Source organism: Narcine bancroftii, chromosome 3 (genome assembly GCF_036971445.1).
Source record: "Narcine bancroftii isolate sNarBan1 chromosome 3, sNarBan1.hap1, whole genome shotgun sequence".
Lineage (NCBI taxonomy): Eukaryota > Metazoa > Chordata > Chondrichthyes > Torpediniformes > Narcinidae > Narcine > Narcine bancroftii.
The window spans coordinates 96,005,531-96,029,768 of NC_091471.1; the positions used below are offsets into that span (position 1 = coordinate 96,005,531).

Consider the following 24,238-nt stretch of genomic DNA (forward strand, 5'->3'; position numbering starts at 1 on the left):
ACTTAGAGCTAAAAAAAAATAGCTTATTGTTGAAACACAGTATAGAATGATCACCATGGAAACTGTTTCAACCTGGCTGCGGTCAGGCCAAAGATACAAAAGGAATAGTGATCACTATGGAAACCTGTATCACCGAGCCACATCAAAGACTTAGTACGAACTGTATGTTGAGTGTATTTGAAGAAGCATATAGATTGTTGGTAAGCAAACATCCTGAAAGATTGGTTTCAATTCAGGGACCTCTAAAATTAACATGTAGTAGGCTTTATATTATTCCTTTTCTGAAATGCGGTCATTTTTGCAGATCATGTTTCTCCACCTACTTTGATCAGACTTACCACTTTTCTTCAAGTCTTTCTTTAAAGTATCCCTTTGCATGATATTACTCTACTTCACTTTTCCACTTCTTTTCTTTGGAAAAGCTGTTTTGGTAATTCAATTTCCCATGTATTTATCTTGGTTTCTTTAAACATTTTCATACCATTCTAGTTTTCTTTATTGTACATTCTCTTAGATGCCTCCATTCCTATCCCTGCTCCTCTGATATATTTCCCTGTTGCATCACTATATTTCAGTTCGCCCACCCTCTTACACGTTATTTGATGTTTAGCTCTTCATCTAAATCTGCATTCCTTTGAATACCTAATCCCCATGATACTTTCTGAATAAAATTCTCATTGGTAATCACATTTCCAACATTAGGTATCTAAGAGAGTTTGCAGTCCATGTTTTGCTTTTCCATTAACTAATCCTTATTCTTCTTTCATCTAACACTTTGCTCCACTGATCTAATCTATCCTGAACATCATTAATACGCAAACATCTTATTCTGAGAACATATGCTTATTTGCTCAGCAAACACATCAATCAGTATTGCAACAGGAGCAGGCTCAAGGCTATGGCAACTCTACAAATCTCTGGCAAGACCACACTGAGAGATTTGTGTTCAGTTCTGGTCACCTCATTATAGGAAGGATGTGAAAGCTATGAAGTGTGCAGAGGAGATTTACCAGCATGTTACCTGAATTGGGAAACAAGTCTTATGAGTCAAGGTTAGCAGAGCTGGGACTTTTCACTTTGGATCATAGAAAGATGAGAGGAGACTTGACAGAGGGCTACAAGATTATGAGAGACACAGATAGGGTGGACAGCCAGCTCCTGTTTCCTAGGGCAGAATCAGCAAACACCAGAGGACATATGTACAAAGTTAAGGGAGGGAAGTATAGGGGAGACATCAATGGTAAGTTTTGTTGCACAGAGTTGTGGGTGCCTGGAATGCCTTGCCGGGGATGGTGGTGGAGGCTGAAACATTAAGGGCATTTAAGAGACCCTTATATAGGCACATAGATGAAAGAAAAATAGAAGGTTATGGGGTAGGGAGGGTTTAGTACATTTTTTTTAGGGAGGGATATATGGGCTGGCAAAATTGAGGGCTGAAGAGCCTGTACTGTGCTACATTGTTCTATCTATCTAGTCTTTGAGGCATAACTTCACCTCAAATCCTTCTGTATCACTTGAAGTAATCTTTACTTCTGTGGTGTATTTTCAATGCATGCCTTTGATCGTTTTTGACATATTTTGCCAGCATGTTTTGACCCTCAAGCACTCCACTCTTTCCAAATTGAGTAAACAATTGTAGATATTCTTAGGTTAATAAAAACAAAATAAACATTTACGTGACTTTTCCAGTGCTTCTCTCCCATGGAGAAGATCTCTCTTATTGCTTCTTCCAATATCACATCTTCATCAAAGTAGTTGGGATCGTGAGAGAATAAAAAAACTAGCAGACTACCATCACAACCAATATTCATCTGAAAATGGCAAAATTTAAAGGATTTGCATAATTCAAGTTTTCTCTGCTAATTGGGGATTTTGAGATCAGGATTATTTGTCATTCTTTGTTAAATCATAAATGAAAATATGGACTTAATTGCTGTCTTTTTTATTCTTTCTGGTGTGCAATTATGACGTTTTTATAATGTTGCAAATTACACCTCAATATTATTAGGTTAAAAATGACAACACTAAGAAAATATAGCAATTTAAATGGCATTGATCCAAATTACAGAATACATTTAACTCATATTGATTGAAATTACATAATCTTAGCATTTTGATGTAATTTAACTAAAGATTCCATGTGAGGAAACTGGATGAAAGCTTGAAACAGGAAAACAAATAAAGAGGCTAACTCACATTTGGAATTCAACGTTTTCTTCCACATTGTACATACGAACTAACTCTCTCCAAAATGAATCCAATGTTTTCATTTGCTCTGTTTCCAGGGAAAAACAACTGAAAATCTGCGCATTTCCATTGTAGTGAGCCTTGCAGTTCCATGAACTTGTTTCAGCCATTCATTTTTCTCACTTTGCCAATCACCGCATTGCTTTGGTTGGCTCTGTTCCTTCCTTTTGATACCAACTGCTGGCATGCTAATTAAAGAGGAGAATCAGCAGGTGTCCTGCAATACACAAATATGCCAGAGAAATTGCTGCCGCTAGAAAATGGTGGCACCGCCAGAGCTGCGGTAACGGTAGTGCTGCCACTGGTCCAACCACCTAGCCCGACTGCCATCAGATCGATACAAAATTTCAACAGCCTGCATAAGGAGCTGATGGTGGTTTTATTTAAAATTCTGCAACCATGGGGTCTGCGCCTAAGATGGTGTGGCACGTATGATCAATAGCAGCCATGAGGGTTGCGGACTCCAGGGAGACAGAAGACTGGTGCAGGGCATCAGAAAACAGTGTAACTACCCCCCCCCACCCCATCTAAGAAGGAGAAGCAGAGGAGAGGACCCATGGGACGGTGAACATGGTGGTGGACCAGTGAGGGGTTCTGCTGTTGAGGAACACACAGGCAGCAGGTTGTTGGTGCCTTGAGGAGGGGAACCCATGCAGGTTGTGGGCTTCAGGGGACTGCAGTCAAGGGACTCACAGTAGGCAGCGGACTGCTGGAGACCAGTTCATAACTGGCTGAAGAGGTACAAGGTATCAGAACTGGGATGCTAGAGGGTGCTGAGGTCGCTGAAGGGTTCCTAATCATGTTGCAGATTCGGATCTGGAAAACAGGTTGCCAATGGTTTGCACTGGACTCTGTGTGGCTGTGGAGGCTGCGGGAGTGCTGGACGTGAATCCACAGACACTCGTGGAACTCTCTTTTGCTTCTCTTTCACTGACTGTAGGAGGCGCTAAAGACAATTTATGTCAATAATGAATCTGTCTGCCTTACAGCAATTTTTTGTAATATGACACAGTTTTTATTTCATGACAATAAATTTAATCTTGAATCTTGAGGTCACACAATTTCTGTGGGAAGTAATGGATAATCATCATTTTGGATCTGGTCCTTCGTTGGGAATAATTTTTACATATGTGAATGTATTTGGTGTTCTTAAACATCCAGAATCACTTAGGATCTGACAAGCAAGAAGAATATACATGGATGATAATTATTTAAAAAAATAAAATTAAAATGAATTGAACATGATTATTGAACAAATACCTACGTGTCATAAAACAAAATTATTCAGTTGCTGGAAATCTGAAGTACAAGTAGAAATTTCTGCAAATCAAGGTGTGTCCACAGAGAATGAAACATAATTATTGTTTCATGTTAAGAAAATGTATTTGGAAAATATTTAAATCCAGCATGTCTTACATCACAGAGAAGAGGGAGTGGAGACAATGGGCACATGATGTGCCGAGTGCCTAAACGGTACAGGGTTCCGAATGTCAATAGTCAAGTGCTTGGACTTGGATTGGCCTTATTGGGTTGGATCAGGGTCTGATTTTAGAGAAAAGCAGATCTTTACACTGAAGTCTCTCAAGCTGAAGTGAATAGTTTTAAGGGTAAGTGCAAAGACACCTAAGCTTCTCTCACCCATTTCCTCAATAGTCCTCACACAAATTAATCAAAGCTTCCATTCCACATACGAGTTTAAGATAGAGATTCTAGTCTATGTGCCCATTCTCATATTTTGAGTTAGGTATGCATCCGAACTAAAAAAAATGTTTTTTTTTACATTAGCTCTCTCCTTATTTGACCAAGGCAGTGAATTGTTTCATAGATTTCTATGCCTCACAGGATACAATACTACTGGTATAAATTGTGTTACCCTCCCCTCTCCCACCCAAATAGAAATCTGGATGAAAAATAATTGTTTACTCCACTGTACCTAAACCTCATCACCTGCTAGGAGAAAGATATAATTACAGGGTCAATTTTTCCAAGTAAATATTTGTATTCAATCCATAAAAAAACATGTTTTTTGGGCATTATGAAAGATTTTATATTCCTTAGTTGGATTGATATTCATATTATTGTATTTGAAATACATCATGTTTGGAAAGAATCCATTAAGGATTTTGAGCTGAAAGTACTGTACAATTGAGTCATGTTTCAACCTCAAGTTGAATTATCATTTAAGATTCATTCTTACATTTTGAGTACAATATATTTTAATGAACTATTATTGATTAAGATTCCTACAAATATGAAATGATAAAGAAATATTTTGACAGGAGGAGCTTAAAATGAAATCTTCAGTGAAATGAGGGTTGTTATCAAATTGCTACTTTGAATCACCATTAAAGCTTTTCAAGGTCTGATATAAGGATCTAGGTACATAAGAAATAGAGCAGAAGACACGTTTATGTCAGGTCTGCTCTGCCATTCAATAAAATCATATATAATTTGATCTTGAGCTGAGCATCACTTCCTTGCTCAATTACCATTACTCTCATCTTTCTAATAGTTCAAAACTCTATGGTAACTTTGAATATATTTAAGATTTCACAACTCTCTGGTATTTATAATCGCGCATATTCAGGACCCTTGGAGAGTAGAAATTTCTGCTTAGCTCCACCTTAACTGGGGGATATTATGTTTCTTAATTCTAGGTTGTACCATGAGGGAAAGCACCACCTCAGCACCTTTCTTGTCAATCACCTGCAAAATCTGATGTTTCTAAGAAGTCCCTTTTTATTCTCCTAAACTCCAGTAAGTATAGACCAAACCCAATGAATTATTCTTCAAACCGGGAATCAAATATTGAACATTTTCTGTACTGCCTCCAAATCCTTTGTAAATAATTAGACCAAAAATGAGCAGTATTCTGAGAAATTAAAAATCAAAATTGCAGACTCTGGAAATCTGAAGTAATGTTGGAAATACTCAGCAGGTGATGCTGCAAGTGAGGAAGGAGCAGACGAGTAAATGGGAGCTGCTGTATTATGGATGATGTCAAGCTTCTTGAGAGTACTTGAATCTGCATTTATCAGAGCAAATGGAGTGTATTCTGAAATGCTCTCTCCAAACGTCTCTTAGACAGTGGAAAGTCCTTAGAGTGTCAGAGAGGGTCTCTTGTTCCAAGATACCCAGCCTTTGACTTACTATTATAGCCATGGTATTAATGGCTACATCATCAAAAATAATAGAAAGTGTCATCCACTATGATATCAAGCAGTACTTACTTACTAATAACATCCTCACTAGTGTCTAGCTCGGGTTTTAGCAGAACCATTCAGCCTGACCTCATCCCAACATTGCTCAACACTAACATGGGCAAAAGAAAAAGATTTTTTTTTGTGTTTCTGGTTGATCGTTAACCTCGGACTCCACAATGGTAACGTCACTGAGTGTCAAGAGTAGGTTCTTGGACTATCTCTTCTTGGAAATGGTCACTGACTGGATACTTCTATGGTGGAAATTTATCAAGGTGGCAGATATAAAGTGCTTCATTCGCTGATGAGTTAGGAATAGAATTAAACACTCTGCAATTATCAGCAAGCATCCCCACTTTTGAGATTTTAATGGTTGAAAGGTTATCATTAAAGTAGCTGAAGATGGTTGGGCTTGGAACACTGAGCTGAGGGACTCCTGCAGTGATACTCTGGAACTGGGTTGATTGATTTCCAATGTGCAAACTACATTCCTTCACGTGAGGAAAAAATCCATTCATTGAAGCCTTCTCTCAATTTCTCTGCCTCTGTTCCCGGAGTGAGGTCTTCCATTTCAGAACATCTGAAATGTCCTCCTTCTTCAAAATAACAAGACTTCCCCTTGACTGCCACTAACTCAACCCCACATCTCCTCTATTTCCCATACATCTGCCCAGTTATCCTCTGCCCCTAGATGCAACAAGGACAGGATTTTCCTTGTCTTCACCTACTACCCCAGCAGCCTCTGCATCCAACAAATCCTTAGCAATTTCCACCACTACAACGTAATCACACCACCAGAAACATCATCCCCTCTCCTCCCTTCTCCATTCTCCTCAGTGACTGTTCCCTCCCTCTTCCAGTTAGCCCTTCTCACTAATTGTCCCCTCGGTTTCTAACCCATTGAGCACAGGAAATATGTGCCCATATTTTCTCCCTCACCACCATTCAGATCTCTGAACAGTGCTTCTAAGAGAAGCCACACTTCATTTGTGAATCTTCACGGGTCATCGACTACATCTGGTGTTTCCATTGAGGCCTCCTTTACACCGGAAAGACTGGCTGTAGTCTGGGAGATTGTTTTGTTGAGCACATAAGCTCTGTTTGCTTCAATAACAGGGACCTCCCAGCAGCCAAACATTTTAACTCCACACCCCAATCCTGCACTGATATGTCTACCCATAGCCTCGTGCATTGGCAAACTGAATTTATTGAGCAAATTGGAGGAACAACACCTAATATTTTGTCTGGGCATTTTCCAACCAGACGACATCAACACCGACTTCTCCATTTCCATTAGACCCCTCTCCATCTCTCTCTCTTTCCCTATCCCTCTGTCTCCTTTCCTCTAGATCCCCCCTTTTCCCTCTCTTCAGAGAGCTACCCCTCCCCTATCACTTCTCAGTTTTCTTTTCTGTCATCCCACCCATATCCACCTATGACCTCTTACTGTTGGCGTGTGCTCCTCCCTCTGCCCCTTCTTCCTCTTCTCCTCTCCCATGTTTTTATTCAGGCACCTGCCCATTTTTGCTTTTATCTTGACAAAGGGCTGAGGCCTGAAACATTGATTAGATCCATTTGCTTCCTATATATTCTGTGTAACCTGCTGAATTTTTCCAGCACTTACGTGTATAGCATTATGACTTTGATCTCCATTGACTAGGTTGGCAGGGCTTCTTGATGCCCCACTTGGTAAAATTCTGTGTGGTCTGCTTGTTTGGAGCAATGTTGCATTGAGGTCGGGCTGAGAGGTTCTGCTAAAACCTGAGCTAAACATCAGGGAGTATATTATTGGTAAGGAAGTACTGCTTGACAACAGAGTGGATGACACTTTCTATTACTTTTGATGATTGACAGTAGACAGGATTAACAAGGTTGAATGCACCTCGCTTTTTATGAAAAAATATTACATTGTTGGTTCCATAACATCTGCTGTATCCACTCCTCTCAGTCATTACCTTACATCATGTAGAATAAATCAAATTGGATGATTTCTCTGAAGGTGGGATCTCAGTGGATGAATCATCCATCTGGCATTTCTGGCTGGAGCCGGTTACAAATATTTCAGCCTTGCCTTTAGCATCTACATTCTGGTAACCACCATCATTGAGAATGTGGAGCTTCCTCTTCTCATTAGCTATTTATCTGTCAACCACTATTCAGAAAAAAAAAGTTTGAATCCATGTGGTTCTGAGTTACAGCATCACCGGTCTGGTGTTTCATCATTATAAAGTACACCTCATGCTGCTCCCGGCACTTAATGGGTCAGAGTTGATTCCGTAGCTTGAGAGTAGGCCTAAGAGGTAGGGCTGCAGACCAGGATAATTTTCCTGGACCACCCTCTAACTGCAGTGTGAAAAGGCAAATGGCCAAGGAGGGGGAAGAGTCGTGACATTAGCGCTTGCACGCTGCATCACATACGCAATTAAAATAAAGGATCATACCACTTAACAACAGTGGGCCGCTTTGGGATTTTGCGATGGTGACTCAATGTGGGGTCAATGGCCGTCCTTGTCACCCATAATCCCCTATGCAGCTGGAATCACTATGCATTTCCCAGAGCAGTTCCAGCTGTGTGAGGGATTATAGGTGACAAAGTCAGCCATTGATCCTGCATTGTGCTGCTGTCGTGACATCCTGAAACAGCCCCAAGGTGGGGTGTGCGGGGGGGGGGGGGAAGGGGGGTAGTGACAAATGGCCCTGGGGGCAGGTGATAAATGGCCAGGGGCTCAGGGGGCACAATAAATGGGGGGTGGGGGTGTGTCTCATTAAACATTTGGACCATATCACCAAATATGAATCTCATTCAATGTCAATTGAAGCACTGGGTAAAGAAATGCTTTAAAGATACATGATAATATGATGATGAAATAAACACCACATATTCAGTTCACATATCAGTGAAGGTCAGTTTGAATGAAGAATGGGGAGCGACATAAAGGTCCAATTCCATGATCCTGAGAACTCTGGTTAGAGTAGCCTTGAGTAACACATCATCGCTGGGGGCGGAACTCTGCCAAATTTCCGGGGAAGGCAAATTCCAGAGAATTTGGACCAAAGTGTGAAAGGCCTGGGAGATCCTGCCTTCCCGGGAATTTCACCTGGGTTCGAGTAGGGTCACCACTCACCGATGGTGTGAAAAGGACTAGAAATAGTTGCAGTCAATAATATCTAGTAACCATCCACAAATCAAGATAAACAAATAATTACAAAAAGGTTGGTTGAAAATCAAATCCCAAGGTGCTGTAGGATCCCAGTGCAGCAAATGAACCATAAAAATTGACTGAAGCTGGAAAGTCCTTTTGAATTTGTTTATTTAAAAGATTGTGGCAGCCTGCGCATGGAAACACGGTCGGGACCACAAAATGGTCGATGAACGTGGCGACAGTGCGGACCTGGGGGTGACGCCAGATGTTGCCCCAGATGACCTCCCACATGGCAAGAAGACAGTAAACTGTGGTGGGAATGACAGCCAATCCCAGACCGGCGCACCGATGATGCAGGACCCTGATGTCAGCTCCTTGGGCCCACATAAACACGACGGCCAGTCCAATAAACCAGTCTCGACTTCAAGGCTTCGAAGTGCACATGTTCTTATCCACACCCGTGTAGTGTGAATGCTACATTGATGACCCCAACAGATCCAACCGGCAGTTGGACTCGAAGATGCTGGAACAGGTGGAACCAGCGATCATCCACGGTGTCTCACTCAGGCTCCCAACGTTTTGGGTGTTGCACCCACATATGTAGTTTGAGCAGGCCGAGGCTCAGTTCTAGCTTAAACACATTGTCGCCAACAACACCCACTACTTCGACGTCGTGAGCACACTCGATCAAGATACAGCGGCAAGGGTCGTAGTCTTCCTGCGGCAGCCTCTGGAGCAAGGCTGCCCTCAAAGAGCTGTTAACCCACACTTTCGGGCTCTTCAGGCATGAATGTGCTGCCTGATTGCTGCTTTAATGAGTGAGTTGCTCACTTTGACCGAGGGCCACAAGCCTTGCCGGCTCTTGGAGCAGATCTTTCTGGAACAGCTGCTTGACGATCTCTGATTCTTGCTCACAGATAAGGAATTCAGTGATCCCTGGGTGAATATAGTCTGGAGAGTGAAAAAAGACACCAGTGCCGTCGTAGACCACACCAGCAGCCACCACAAACTGTCGACTGCAAGACCAAGACCAGCGGAGAGGCAAGTTAATATTCAGGGACAGTTCTGCTACTATTATCAGCGATAGGGTGCAGACGCCTGTCGAAGCCATCTACCCTGTGGGTTTTTGGAAAACACCCTGGCCAACCATCATTGATGGCTGTGGTGGTTTGCCCACATGATAGCCTCCTCTATATTTGGAACTCCTTGTTGGGCAGACATTTCCTGGTCAACACTGGTGCTGAGATAAGCGTCCTGCTCCTGCAGGCTTTGACACCCACAATGGCAAACAGGGCCCTGCACTGAGGGCAGTTAACAGCTCCTCCATCCGCACCATCTCTCTTCGGTTTGGAACCAGTCAGTTTACGTGGACTTTTACTCTTGTGGCAGTGGCACAACCGCTCCTAGGGGCCAACTTCCTTCATGCCCACTGCCTGCTCATAGACCTCAAATGTTCTTGGCGCATGCCAGAACTTTTCAAACTCTACCTCTGGCCAAACAATCTGCTCCCGACCTTGACTCTATAATGCTTTCTGACGAGGTCGCCCGCATCCTGGTGCCATTCCCCTCAATGGTGATGCCACAGTTCTCTGCAGCCAAGCCAAAGTATGAGGTAAGGCACCACACTCTGACTGAGGGTCCCCTGCTCCACACCAGGGAATACCGGCTATCTCCCGAAAACTCAGCCTGCAAAAGGAGGAGTTCAAGAAAATGGAGGAGTTGGAGATAGTGCAATGCTCCAACAGTCCCTGGGTCTCCCCCTTGACCTGGTGCCAAAAACAGCAAAGGGGGGGTGGAGGCAATGTGGCGACTACCGCCACCTCAACGATATCCCATACCCCACATCCAAGACTTCGCCACTAACCTGCATGGGGCACAGGTGTTTTCCAAGGTGGACCTCATCTCGGGGTAGCACCAAATCTCAGTTCACCCCCAGGATGTCCCCAAGACCACGATTATAGCCCCCTTTGGCCTGTTTGAATTTCTCCGCATGCCCTTCAGTCTGAAAAATGCAGCTCAAGCTTTCCAGTGGCTGATGGACGCAATGGACTGGGATGTCCCATTTGCGTTCATCTATTTGGACAATATCCTCATCGCTAGGTGCAGCTGCAAAGACCACGCCGCCCGGCTGAGACAGCTGTGTACCCGGCTGAGTGAGTTCGATTTGACAATTAACCCCATGAAGTGCCAATTTGGCCTGGACACTACTGATTCCCTGGGTCACAGAATAAACAAACACGGGTCAACACCCCTCCCCAAAAAGGTTGAGGCAGTCCAGCATTTTGCCAAGGTAAAGGGGCTACAGGAATTTGCTGGTATGATAAATCTTTACCACAGATTCATATTGGCAGCAGCAGGCATCATACACCCCCTCTTTGTGCTAATGGTGGGCAAGTCAAAGGACATTACCTGGGACAATGAGTCTTCAAAGGTGTTCCAGAATGCCAAAGACATGCTGGCTAAGGCGACCCTCCTGGTACACTCCAGACCAGAGGCACCTACCACTCTGACAGTCAATGGTAGGAGGCATACTGGAACAGCTCATTGAAGGCCAGTGGCAACCCCTGGCCTTTTTCAGTAGACACCTCTGCCACCCCCCCCCAGAGCTCAAATACAGTACTTTTGACTGAGTGCTATTGGTGCTGTACCTGGCAGTAAGACATTTCTGTTACTTTTTGGAAGGCCAGCAATTCAAGGTCTTTACTGATTACAACCCATTGACCTTCGCCTTCAATAAGGTATCAGATCCGAGGTCACCCCAACAACAGAGACTTGTCCTACATGTCCAAATTTACCATGGACATACAGCACATCACAAGAAAAAGCAATATGGTAGCTGATGCTCTGTAATGCTCCGCAATAGATTAAGTCCACGTCCTGTCCCAGGGGGTTGACTATGTGGCCCTCACCGAAGCGCAGCAGCAGACCCAAAGATACCCACATATAGGACAGCTGTTTTCAGTCTGAGGGTGGAAGAAGACCTCCATCAGCCCAGGTAATATGACACTACTGTGCCCTTGCCCCATCATCCTGCCATACTCAACCTGACACATCCGGCAATATGAGCCAAAGTCAAGATGGTGGCTAGTGGATTTGTCTGGCATGTCCTCCACAAGCAGGTCAGCCAGTGGGCTCAGGCCTGCACAACCTGCCAGTCCTCAAAAGTGCAGACTCACACAAAAGGGCCCACATCGACACAGCGCAGTTTCAGCCATGTGCATATTGATGTAGTGGGGCTGCTACCAGTTTCCTGTGGTGTGAGATACCTGCTGACCATGGTTGACTGCTTCATGAGGCAGCCTGAGGTGGTCCTGCTGGCTGATATCTCCACAGAAACCTGTACCAGGACACTCATCGACACCTGGTGTCCAGATTCGGGGCTCAGGGCAGCACTGGCTAACTTCCCAGGGCACAGCTACACCACACCACTGCATATCACCCTCAGGGCAATGGGTTTGTTGACCTGTTCCACAGGCGCCTGAAAGCAGCCTCGATGGGCTGTTCAAGGGTCCCAACTGGGTGGATGTACTGCCTTGAGTTCTGTGGGGGATTTGTACCATGCTGAAGGAGGACTTCAATGTCTCGGCATTGGAGATAGTCTATGGCACACCCTTAATTATTCCAGGGGAATTCCTTGCCCCTGACAAACACCCAGAAGACACCTTGGCCACCCTTGAGAACCTGTGATGAAAACTGGGGTCCCTAGTCCCGCAACAACCCCCACCACATGGCCAACCCAAACATAACATCCCCAGGGGATGTCAGTATGTGTTCGTGCGAAGGGGCACACACCAGCCACCCCTACAACCACCCTATGAAGGGCCCTACAGGGTCATCAGGGACAATGACTCCACTTTTGTCCTCGACATCAGTGGTAAGGAGGAGACCTTTACCATCGACTGCCTGAAGCTGGCATATCTGAGCTGTCTCCAATTCTCTCCTGCGACGCAGGGGCAGACCGCCAAATTCAATGGACAATGGCGATCGCCAGTTCTGGGGGAAGGGGCAAGTCGTTTGGCAGAGCACGCACAGAGACACAGCCTGTTCCATAAAATGGCTGATGAACATGGTGACCTCACGGACCTGGGGGTGACACTGGCTGTTGTCCCAGGTGACCTCTGCATGGCGGGAAGACAATGAACTTTGGTGGGAACTGTAGCCATTCCCAGGCCATTGCTCTGATGATGCGGTGCCATGAAGTCAGCGCCTGAGGCCCATATAAACACGACGGCCAGTGCAATAAACCAGTCTTGACTTCAAGGCTTTGGTGTGTGTGTCATTCTTCTCCACGCACATGTAGCACGAACGCTACAAGATAAATGTTTTGTCTAGCCCATGCTGTGAGACAGTCATCAAATTAACAAGCCATTACTTAAATAACATGATGCCTCCAGTGTGCATAGTTACCTTCAGTGGATGTTTGCGGCTGTATGTATCAGTGGAAACATTAATTTTAGACTGCTGGTAAACTGAAAAAAAAAACCTCCACCAGAGCATCACTGTCATGCTAATAGTTGGACACCAATTATTTCTATAAGGGACAAACAGGATGGAGGTGGTGCAACTGTAATTTCATGTAACATCATGTGGAATATCACTTGTACTGCATGTATTCATTTAATTTAGTTGTTGCGCTTGGTTTGATTTTAATTGTTAAAAGAGTTTAAAGTGACCCATATGGGTTTAGTTGGAGGAGAAACGATTTAGACAGTAGAGTATGGGACATGCTGGTCCATGAGATTACAGTTGCAGAGTCCATTTCTGTTGCAGCTACTGTGGCCCCTGCTGCCACAAAAAAAAAAACCCGTTTTAAAATTCCCCATCTGCTATGAGACAATCCCATTGCTCACTCACTTAACCTACTGGTACTTGTTCTCCTTTGCAGACACTATATCCTTTTAATATGCCTTCTCACCCACTTTTCTTTCTCAGCACATTTGGCTGAAATGCATTGTCTCCTCATCAAAGTCATTTTATCGACTGTAATTTGTTGAGGGTCCAAAACTGATCCCAATACTGTTACGCTATTTACAGGTTGTCATTCTGAAAATTACCAACATGTCACATCCACAACAAATTATTTTTGCTTGTCCCAGTTATATGAAACAATCAATATTAGGTTCTCCCTGACTTACAAAAGGCTAATTTATGGAAACCTGCAGATACGAGTGCCCATAAATATTAGTTAATTCAAATGAGAAACACTATTCAAAAATAAAACTATATACATGTAACCTCTCTGCAGTAATCAGACATGATCATCTCTTAGACCATAGGTAGGCAGCTTTACCGTAGGAGATTATTTAATAGATTCACTTTGGAAAGAGACAAGGCAATCCTGATTTGATACGTATGCAAGGATAATTGAAAATTGTAATATTCACTGATACTTCAGTGCAGCAAAACTAATCATTGTGCAAAGGCTATCCTGATTCTATATCATTATATGGGAAAACAATAAATATATGTTCAAGTTAATTGGCTTTCATTAAAACACCTTGATGAGATGAGGTAAGACATTAGGTGGCCATGGTTACAGACATATCCCTGCGACATAATATACAGGTCAGAATGTGTTTGTTTTGTCAATTAATATTCGGGCTATTTGTATATTAAGGGAGCCTGTAATAGATTTAGCTATGTTTACAACTTTCTGCAGCCATTTGCATTCCTGGACATTCAGGTTTCCAAACCACATTGCGCAACAGTATAGCACGGTTCAGGCCCTTTGGCACACAATTTTATGCTGATCTATACGAACTACACATCAATCTAACCCTTCCCTCTCTCACAGCCCATAACTCTCCATTTGTTCTGCATCCATGCGCCTATCTGAGACTATTTTAAATACCCCAATTGTACCCGCAAATCCTACCTCTGATATCTCCCTTAAACTTTCTTTCACTTACCTGAAACAGATGTCTGATATTGGCCATTGCCACCATGGGAAAAAAGGTGCTGACTGTCCACCCTATCAAAGACTCTCATAATGTCAAACAACTCCATTAAGTCACCGCTTAGTGTCAGTATACTTTCCACAGTACACCTGTAGAAGTTCCACAGAGCATTCAACAACATGCCATATTTCCTCAGACTTTTCAGAAAGCAGAGGCACTGTGTGCCTTCTTCACAGATGCCTTGATATTCTGACCTCATGAGAGGCCCTCTAGTATGTGAATGCTCATAAGGTTGAAGCTACCAACCCTTTCCACTCATCTCTTGCCAATGAGGACAGGTGCCTGGTCCCTTAGTCTCCCTTTCCGTAATAAGCTCCTTGGTCTTCCTGACGATGAAAGCAAGGATATTGTTTTGATACCTCACAACCAGATTGTCAATTACCATTCTAAATCCTGACTCATCATTACCTGTTATTCAGTCAACAACAGTGGAGTCATCAGCGAATTTCTAGGCTGTTTTGAGGCTGACACTGAAACACAATCAAGGATTTAGGGGGGAACATTGAAGGAAACTAAGAACACAGTCTTGAGGTGTCCCTGTGTTGATGGTCAGCAAGGAGGAGGTGTTGTTGCCAATCTTCACTGATTTTGGCTCTTCCGATGAGGAAATTGAAGGTCCGAGATCCCTGAGTTTGATTTTGCTGGCATGTTGGTGTTAAATGCTGATGTGTAATCAGTGATCAGTGGGCCTAATTTAGGTGTTCTTGTGATCTATTGTCAGTGATCTAATGCAGAATAGATGGTCACCAAGATGACACCCATTGTTGACCTGCTGTAGCAATAGACAAACTGGTTTGGTTCCAATTGTTTCTGAGGCAGGAGTTGATTTGTTTAATAACCAACTTTTCAAAGCATTTTATCACAATGGATACAAGTGCCTCTAGCCGGTGGTCATTGAAGCAGATCATCTTACTTAACTTGGGCATTGGTATGACCTTTTGGGGATCTTGCATGTGAGCAGCGACTTCTCATCCATTGAGGACATCCACGTGAGGCTCTGCTTCAAGAAGGCGGCCAACATCTCATTGGATCCTTATCACCCTCGTCATGCTCTCTTCTTACTTCTACCTTCAGGGCATAGGTATAGAACCCTAAAGTCCAGCATCTCTAGATTCAAGAACAGGTTGTTTTCCTATAGTTATCAGGCTCTTGAGCCTCCCAATATCATCCCTGACCATTATACTACTCAAGGACTACCAAAGATATGTCTGCACTATTGTAACATCACATTTTTAGCATTAACTGCAACTGTGATATTTATTTTATACTTTTAATATTTACTTTTCTCCCATCATATTTTAATTCATACCTCTTGTTTGTTAGTGTGTATTATGTAACTGGGCAAAGATTTCAGTATATCTGTTCAAGTGCTTATATACGTAACAAGAAGCTTTCATTCATTCAAGAAACTATCCTTCAACAATGATATAAAAGTATATTTTCAGAATCTTGGGATTTGCACTCAGAACCCCTCAGAGTAGCCGATGGTACTGGAACATTCAAACTGGTTCTTCCAGTTGGGATGTGCTCTCGTTGTAATAATGTAATTCCGTAAACTTATCTTTGCAGAATCTTAAAAGTAATTATGATCACTGAAACTGTTGTTAATCACTTATTGTTTCTTTTTTTGTTTGACCAATATAAAACAGAACTGTACTGCTGAATCAGGACAGGGAAAGGAGAGGAGAGAAGAAAGAGATCCTCTGGAAGACCTGTCTGTGCTGAATAAACGACCATTCACATCTACCATATTCACAGAAGAAGCTCTGTGATCCACAGCCTTAAGGAAGAGGACTGCTCAGTCACATCCTCGCAGATGCACATTCAGAGGATCGGTAAATTCTTTTAGGCCAGCCTGTACAACACTAAGACTACAGACAGAATGGCCTCATAAATCTTTCTGTCCTTGATCATGGAGGTCTTAGACAACAGCAAGAGTGAATATCTGATTCAACCAATTACTCTGGGGCAAGCTGATGGACTCCATCCATTTCTTTGGGATGAGTAAAACTCCTGGAAACAATGACCTACCGGCTGAGTTGTGCGTGGGCCTGGAGCTACTGGAAGTATACAATGCTCCTGTCAGACTCTGAGGAAGAGCATATTCAAAAAGAATATGTGGACTATGTGGACTATAAAATCCTGTGTAAGGCCATTGCCAATTAAATCAAGTCTGCCTTGAGGCAGGTGAATCACCCAGACCAGACTTGCACAGCTCCAGGCAGGAAGATCTCTGACAGCCTTACGCTGCTCAGGGACACCATCCCCTATGTGCAGGACAGGAGTGGGGTGGGGGGAGTGGGGGGGGGAGGGGTGCGGTGGACACATTCCTGGCCAGCTTAGACCAGGAGAAGGCTTTCGACCGGATGTTGCACACATACATGATGGATGTGCTCTCCAAAATTGACTTTTAGGAGGTAATCCAGAATTGGATTAAACTGCTCTACACAGACATCTGTAGTGCAGTCCAAATTAATGGGTAAGAAACAGATAGCTTCCCCATCAAGTCTGGAGTTGGGCAAGGCTGCCCACTGTCTCTGGTCTTCTTTGCGTGATGCATAGATCCCTTTGCTGAATCTATCAGAAAAGATGGAGGCATAAGATAAGTGGCATTGCCAGGCAGCCCAGACATTCGAGTCAAGTCCTCCTTGTATATGGATGACGTTGCTGTCTTCTGTTTGGATACATGATTGGTCTGGAGACTGATCAGAACATGCGGACATTTTGAGTCTGTATCAGCCGCCTAAGTAAACCAGAAAAAGACTGAGGCAATGCTCTTCCATTCACTGTTAGATCTAACAACCTGAAGGTGCTGGGTATGTGGTGTGGAGGGGCTGAGGCATCCAACAGGAAGTGGTCTGAGTGCATTGCAAAGGTCTACCAAAACTTAGGACTATGGGCTCATTGCTCCCTCTTGATAACAGGGAAGAACCTGGTCATCAGGTGCGAGATGGTCTCAGTACATGGCACAGGTGTGGCCCAATCTCCACATATCCACCTTGGCAGTTACCAAAGTAGTTTTCAGATTCATTTGTGGGTCCAAAATGTATAGGGTCTAAAGGAACGCCATGTACAAGTCGTTAGAAAATAATGGCAAGGGCATACCCAGCGTGGCTCTCATCTTGATGACTGGCTTCGTGTGTGGGTGCATCAGGTTGTACGTGGAGCAAAAGAATGAGGGCACCAAGTGCTGAGATTTTATCTATCCCAGGTATCGCAAAGGATAGGCCTGGCCCTGTTGCCATGCAATGTCCTAGTTAGCTAAATTTTGTCACACTTTCATTGAAAGGTTTTTCCAGAACAACACCTTCGGTCATAAGGGCATTAGTCAGTGGTCAGCAGGAAATGTGCTGCCGAAACTGAGAGAGGAGGACACGATGGATCCAGAGGGATGAGTTCCCTGTGTAGACGGTTATGTCAGTGGTTCTCAACTTTTTTCTTTCCACTCACATACCACTTTAAGTAATCCCTATGGCATCGGTGCTCTGGGATTAGGAAGGGATTGCTTAAGGTGGTATGTGATTGAAATCGGAAGGTTGAGAATAATTGCTCTAGATCCAATTGTTACTGAAATATTTTGCTTGAGAAAAATTGTCATTGGCCCATTTCCTTCGAGGTTATGAAACCGTGCACATAACAAGTCAATTAGGTACGAATAAAACAGTGGTCTTCAAACATTTTCTTTCCACCCACATACAACCTTAAGCAATTCCTTATTAATCCCAGAGCACCTATGGCATAGGGAATACTTAAAGTAGTATTGTGAGTGGAAAGAAAAAGGTTGAGAACCACTGGTTTAGATCACCAAGGCTCACAAACAAACACCAGGACTTGGCCTGGCTGGCAATGAGAGAAGCCCTCCCAAAGAGATCCTTCTTGTACAACTGGAACATCACCCTCCTCATGTTGTCCTTGGGATATCTGAAGTGGAGTGGAGACTGTCGCCCACCTCTTTGCTGATTGTAGATTCACAAGGAGTGTGTGGACTACGATGCAGGGACCTTTGTCAAGGTTCATCCCCAGCGGCAGTGTGACAGAGTTCTCTCTCATCTACAGACTGTTCCTGAGACACACTCTGAGTCTGACATCCAGAACTGCTGTAAGATCATCATGTTGGTGAAAGATGCTCTTTGGTCTGCCCAAAACCTGTTTATTTTTCAGCACATGGAGAATGCTGACGACTGCAGTACATGCTGAGGGATGCACTGAGGTTTGGTATAGCCAATGCGAGGGCACTGTGGGGAAGAATCACCATCTAGAGTCCTCCCATTACTGAGCACTGAGGGGTAGTCCCTCAACCAACAGAAGGGGGAGAAATGACAAGATGGCACAGTGGTGGTAATGGAGAATGGAAAGAAGAGTGCAAAATGTACAATGATGAGAATGTATCGATATGATGGACACAATGAATGTCAAAAGTCTTGAATGGTTTTCTTGTATTGTAAATAATTTACTTTGAATAAAGGATCCTTCTGCCACTCAATAATGAGGGGCTAAGACTGGTGGAGCAGCCCCTCAAATTAAAGAAAGGGAAGTGATCCTGGTTGGGGGGGGGCACATTGGTGGCAATGGTGCTATAAATAGTTAGCATTACAAGGGTACAATAGCAGAATGTACAAACCAATATGACACTATAAATGTTTTCAAAAAATTGCATTGTTTTCGTTTATGTATAAATGCAGAACTCTGAATGTGAAAAGACCTTGCACAGTATATACATTTTATATGCTGAATAAAGTTGATTTTGAAATTAAAAAAAAATCTACCAAATTCAGTGTTCAGTGGTTTATTGTCAATCATAACATTGATGGATGTTACTGGCACCACAACATTGACTAATGCGTATTTTCTGTTATATGGACAAAATTGACTTATCTCTGCAAAATAGGGATCATTTCATAACCCATGGAGGCCTTGTGTGCATTTTAGCACTGCATCACCTCTCCCCTGACACCTGAGGAAGGTTACAAAATTAAAGGCAATAAGATATTGTTGTCTACAAACTTGTGCTGTGCATGCATGCCCATTCAAAAATGTTTTATAGACCTTATTAATGTGGAAAGGTTCAGCCAGCAAATAAAGATAATTTACTCTGTAAATCTAAAATTTGCTCTATGATTAATAAATGGTTTAATGATCTTTTAAATGCCCATGCCATCTTACTGTAACGAGGTAAAACATTATGAAATTGACTAAAAATACATTGATCTGATCAGGCTACAAGCAGCTTGGGCTTTGAATTTGCCTCTCAGGCTACTCTCATAGGTTGTAGTTCCTGAAATCATTCTTGGGTTAACTGAAACATTAATATTTCTTCAAATAAAATATAATGAAAACAATAATCCTCCTATAATTTTAGTGGAGGATATCAACTCTAGGTGAACAATGGTGCAAAATGGCCTTTAGTTTACTGAACAGCTCGCTCTTACAGACCCTCAGAGTAATTCTTCCCATTTGAAATGGCACTAATGCGATTAATGCTCAGAACTGTGCACGAAAATTGAACTTGTTTAATTCCACTGGGACCAGATACTACACAATGCAACTTCTGACAATTTGCTGCACATCAATTTGCAAAGGGTGTTATCCCTTAAAGTCACAGTCTCCACCAATCAGACATCAGCAAAATACTGTACCAAATGACTGTCAAGAACATAGGAGAGAGAAAGACAATGACACAAAGACACTGATGTTCTTAGGAGAGAGGTCAGGACCAAATATGAACAGCCATGGAGAAGGTCTCCCTCCAGGTAAGAGAATCCACATGCATTTGAGCAACATCAAACTAAATTTTATGTCTTTTCAAGGTTCATTCAGAATGAATAACGCACAACTAGAAACACATGCAGAAAATCATTTCAGCATTTGGATCAGAAGTTTGTTCATTAAAGTGTTATGATCAGTGAAGGTGCTCTGCAAAAGGTAGGTTTGAGAACATGTAAGATGTTACCTAAGGTTTCTTGGTTAATTACTCATGACAATGATGGTATTAATTATTGAAGTGTCTAGTGAGTAACTTTTCATTATGAACTATGATTTTGGAGTCTTCCAGTGAAAAGCTCACAAAGATTAAGTCTTTGTACCTGATCTGATACAGGCAGCGGAATCTCATTTTCAGAAGACCCATGGTGTCAACTCTCAAACATCTTCTCATAACTTCCTCTGGAGCATAACTCCATCACTAAAAATCAGGCCATTGTCTCCCATGCAATCACTGTCTTTGTTGCTTGAGAGATCTTCTCTCTGCAGCTTCCTACATTATTGCACACTCCTACCTCCTGCCCAAAAACCATAAGCAGGCCAGTCCAATCTTGATTTTTCCCTCACCAAAATTATTTCTTCTTGGTTGAATCCATTCTTTTTATCTAGGTCCAATCCAATTCCACTTTACATCCATGACACCTCTCATGCCCTGGACTACCTTGACAATTTTCAGTTTCCTTGTTCCAACCAGCTCCTCTTCATCATGGATGTACATTATCTCTACATTCTTTACCAGGATAGTCTGATGACCCTATATTTCTTCCTTAACATAGAAGAAACACTTATTTTCTTCAATGAGCATATTCTGACATTGAACAACTTTACCTTTAACTCTACTCACTTTCTTTAGGTCAAAGGTGCAGACATTGGAACCTACATGGGGCAAAACTTGCCTGCTTCTTTGTAGAAAAATTGGAACTTCCCTTGTTTCAGTCTTAATTGGGCCCCATTCTTCAACTTTGATATAATGATATTGGTGTCATTTTTGAACTCATAAACAACTTGAAATCTTCCACCCTGGTTTTTTGATTTTCTGTCTCCACCTCAGGCACAGCTTAGTTTTGAAGAAACATGATAAACCAGAAGCAATCTCAACCATATTCCCTCCCACCTGCTTCCTGTAAGACTCAATTCCATTCCATTCAGAAGGAGGTATTTTGTTCATGCAGGCTCCAAGGGAAACTGTATCATTTGTCCCATTCACGTAGTATTGCTGAAACAAGTACTCTTTTATACATAACCGTTAACAGCTCTGATATTTTGTCAGTTAAGCACACCAAGGGATGATTTACAGCAACTTATTAAACTACCGGTAATTCTTTGGGATGTGTGAAATAACCAGAGTGAAACACAAAAGTCTGCAGATGCTGTGATTAGTCCCTTTCATGCAGTGAAAAAGCCTGAGTGTAAAAGCGCCTCACATTTATGTTCAGCTGCTGCAAGCAGTTGGTTAGGGGCTGGCGACACATCTTCTCTCTTTCTCCCACCCACTTACCCCTCCCCCTCCATGACCCCCTCAGGGCAGGGATGGTCAGAAGGGGTCATCGGGGCAGGGGCAGTCAGCGAGGGCCATAAGGCAAGGACCTTCAGGGTGGGGGCGGATGGTGGGAGGCCATTAGGGAGTTGCCAGTGCAGGCTGTGACAGCCCCACTGGCCGTTCTGACACCCAGGCAATTTTGGCCTTTGGGTTTGCTCATCAGCAGCTCAAAACATGACAGAGGAATGCCCATCTTTCCTACCCATAATTTCCCAAGCAGCTGGAACTGTTCTGGGACGCAGGAGCATTTTTGGACTGCTCCATGAAAGGTAAGTTTATGTTTTCCCTCCGCGCTTATAGCCAACCTCAAGGTGGAGGCCTGGCATGAAAGAGCATATTGTAGACAAAAAATATTAATTGAATACGATAAGAAGTCAGGACAGAGGAAAGGTGAGAATTGATTGAGGGGGCGGTTGTTTTTGGCTCTGTGAAAGGAGTCAGTGGGAAAAGGGAAGAGAGAGTGAGAAAGAAAGAGATAAAAATTGAGGAAAGACATAGGGAAACATGGGGGTGGGAGTGTCATGGGACCAGAGAAGTCGGTGTTAAAGCCATCCGAATGGAAGGTGCCCAGGCAGAATATGAGCTGTTGTTTCTCCAACTTGCAGATGGTCTCAGTCTGGCAGTGCATGAGATCATGGACAGACACATCAGCAAGGAATGGGGTGGGGAACTGAAATGGGTGGCCACTGGGAGATCCACACAATTGCGGCAGAGAGAGCCGAGGTGCTCAACAAAGCAATTTCCCAGTCTGCGTCCAGTCTATGCAATGTAGAGGAGATCACAATGGGAGTACTGATGTAGTAATGACCCTTGCAGATTCACAAGTGAAGTATTTCTCCACTTAGAGGACTGTTTGGAGTCCAAAATGGCGGTGATGGAGGAGGTATGGGTGCATGGTGCATCTTCTGCGGTTACAGGAGTAGGTGCCAAGAAAGGTGGGGAAAGAGCATTCCTTGGTCTTGTCATGGAGGGAGAGGTTCCTGTGGAAGGCAGAGAGGAGAGGGGAATATGTGCATGGGAGGTTCATACAGTCACAGAGAGAACCTGAAAACTCCTGACAGACAGCAACCAAAACCAGATCCAACCCACATATTATGACGTCAACATTAATTGTGGCACCAATGTGCAACTCACGTTAAGCAATACTTTCCACACAGGTATTTCTGATACTGTCCTTTATCCTTGCTTGTGGCTTTCCCTCCACCATAATTGACTGACCCCTTGCTTCATCTATTTCCCACACCTTCACCTTCATCCCTTATTCATACATAGGAAAGAACAGGTCTTCTGATCCTCTTACTGAATCATCTTTTGTAATTTCTGCCTCCTTCAATGAGGTCCAGTTAATGGACACATATTCTCCTGCCTATTATATCAGAATTCAGAGGGAACTCTCCCCTCCATGACTCCTTGGGTCACTCTTGCATCTTCACCAGCTTTCCGCTTATTCTGGGCACTTTTATCCACCTATGATCTTATAACTTCTCTTCTACCAGCCAAGGACTGAAACATATTTCCAGATGAAAAGACATTATTACTTATTTCTTTGTATTTGCTATTCACAATTTGGTCTTGTCAACATCGAAAAAAATCAAATGTAGATTGTGTACAAATTGTAGAGTACCTGTCTTTAGCATTAATAATTTAATGGATTTAAGAATGGCCTCAATGACCAGGATTAAGAACGTTTGGGAGTGTGGTTTGAACAGAGCATTCTCTGATGAGGACTGAGACACAACTCTTAATGAATCTTCATTTTGTGCATGGTGTGGTTTGCTGCAATTTAAGGTGCTGCACAGAATATATATGTTTAAAGTTAAATTATCTTGTTTTTATCTGGATTTGGATCCAGATAAAAAATTTTTGAAAAATTTTTGAAGCTTCTTTGATTCATTTGTTTTAAGAGTGTCCAAATTTAGAACATTTTTAGAAAGATGTTTTCCAAACTTTATCATCGATTCTTAAGAATAAATTAGAACCAAGCCCTTTGATTGTTTTATTTGTTTTTTTTATCATGAAGAGGATATATCTCTGTCCTCAACCCTGAAGACAATGCTTTGTTGATAGCCCATTCGAGCAATGCTTTGTTGATAGCCCATTCGAGCAATGCTTTCTTGATAGCCCATTCGAGCAATGCTTTGTTGATAGCCCATTCGAGCAATGCTTTGTTGATAGCCCATTCGAGCAATTTTGATGAAATGGAAAGATAATGTTTCACTCACTCACTTTCATATATATGATATCATGTCTTATTAAGGTTTGGAAAAAAAAGTGATATATTAAAGGCGTAAAGTGTGAATTTGATAAGATATGGGGCTCATTCATGAACAATTATCATAATCTGAGGATTTAAGTGGGGTGGATATTCTGGTTATTCCCTGCCTGGTGTTT

At 42.9% G+C, this 24,238-nt stretch overlaps 1 protein-coding gene across 11 annotated transcripts in view; it reads right to left on the reverse strand.

The window, feature by feature from the left end:
• The window catches only part of tusc3 (tumor suppressor candidate 3), a 548,930-nt gene that overhangs the window by 60,953 nt on the left and 463,739 nt on the right, over positions 1-24,238 (reverse strand). For 3 of the 11 annotated variants that reach the window (XR_011353548.1, XR_011353545.1, XR_011353546.1), the window contains one exon: positions 2,197-2,464. The exons of 4 other annotated variants lie outside the window; for them this stretch is intronic. The gene's annotated coding sequence lies outside the window, so the exon portion shown is untranslated. Of the gene's footprint in view, positions 1-2,196; positions 2,465-3,292; positions 3,422-19,317; positions 19,502-23,026; positions 23,351-24,238 lie in introns of those variants that run through there. 4 more of the 11 variants (XR_011353547.1, XM_069924588.1, XM_069924591.1 and 1 more) reach the window with 4 other exon arrangements.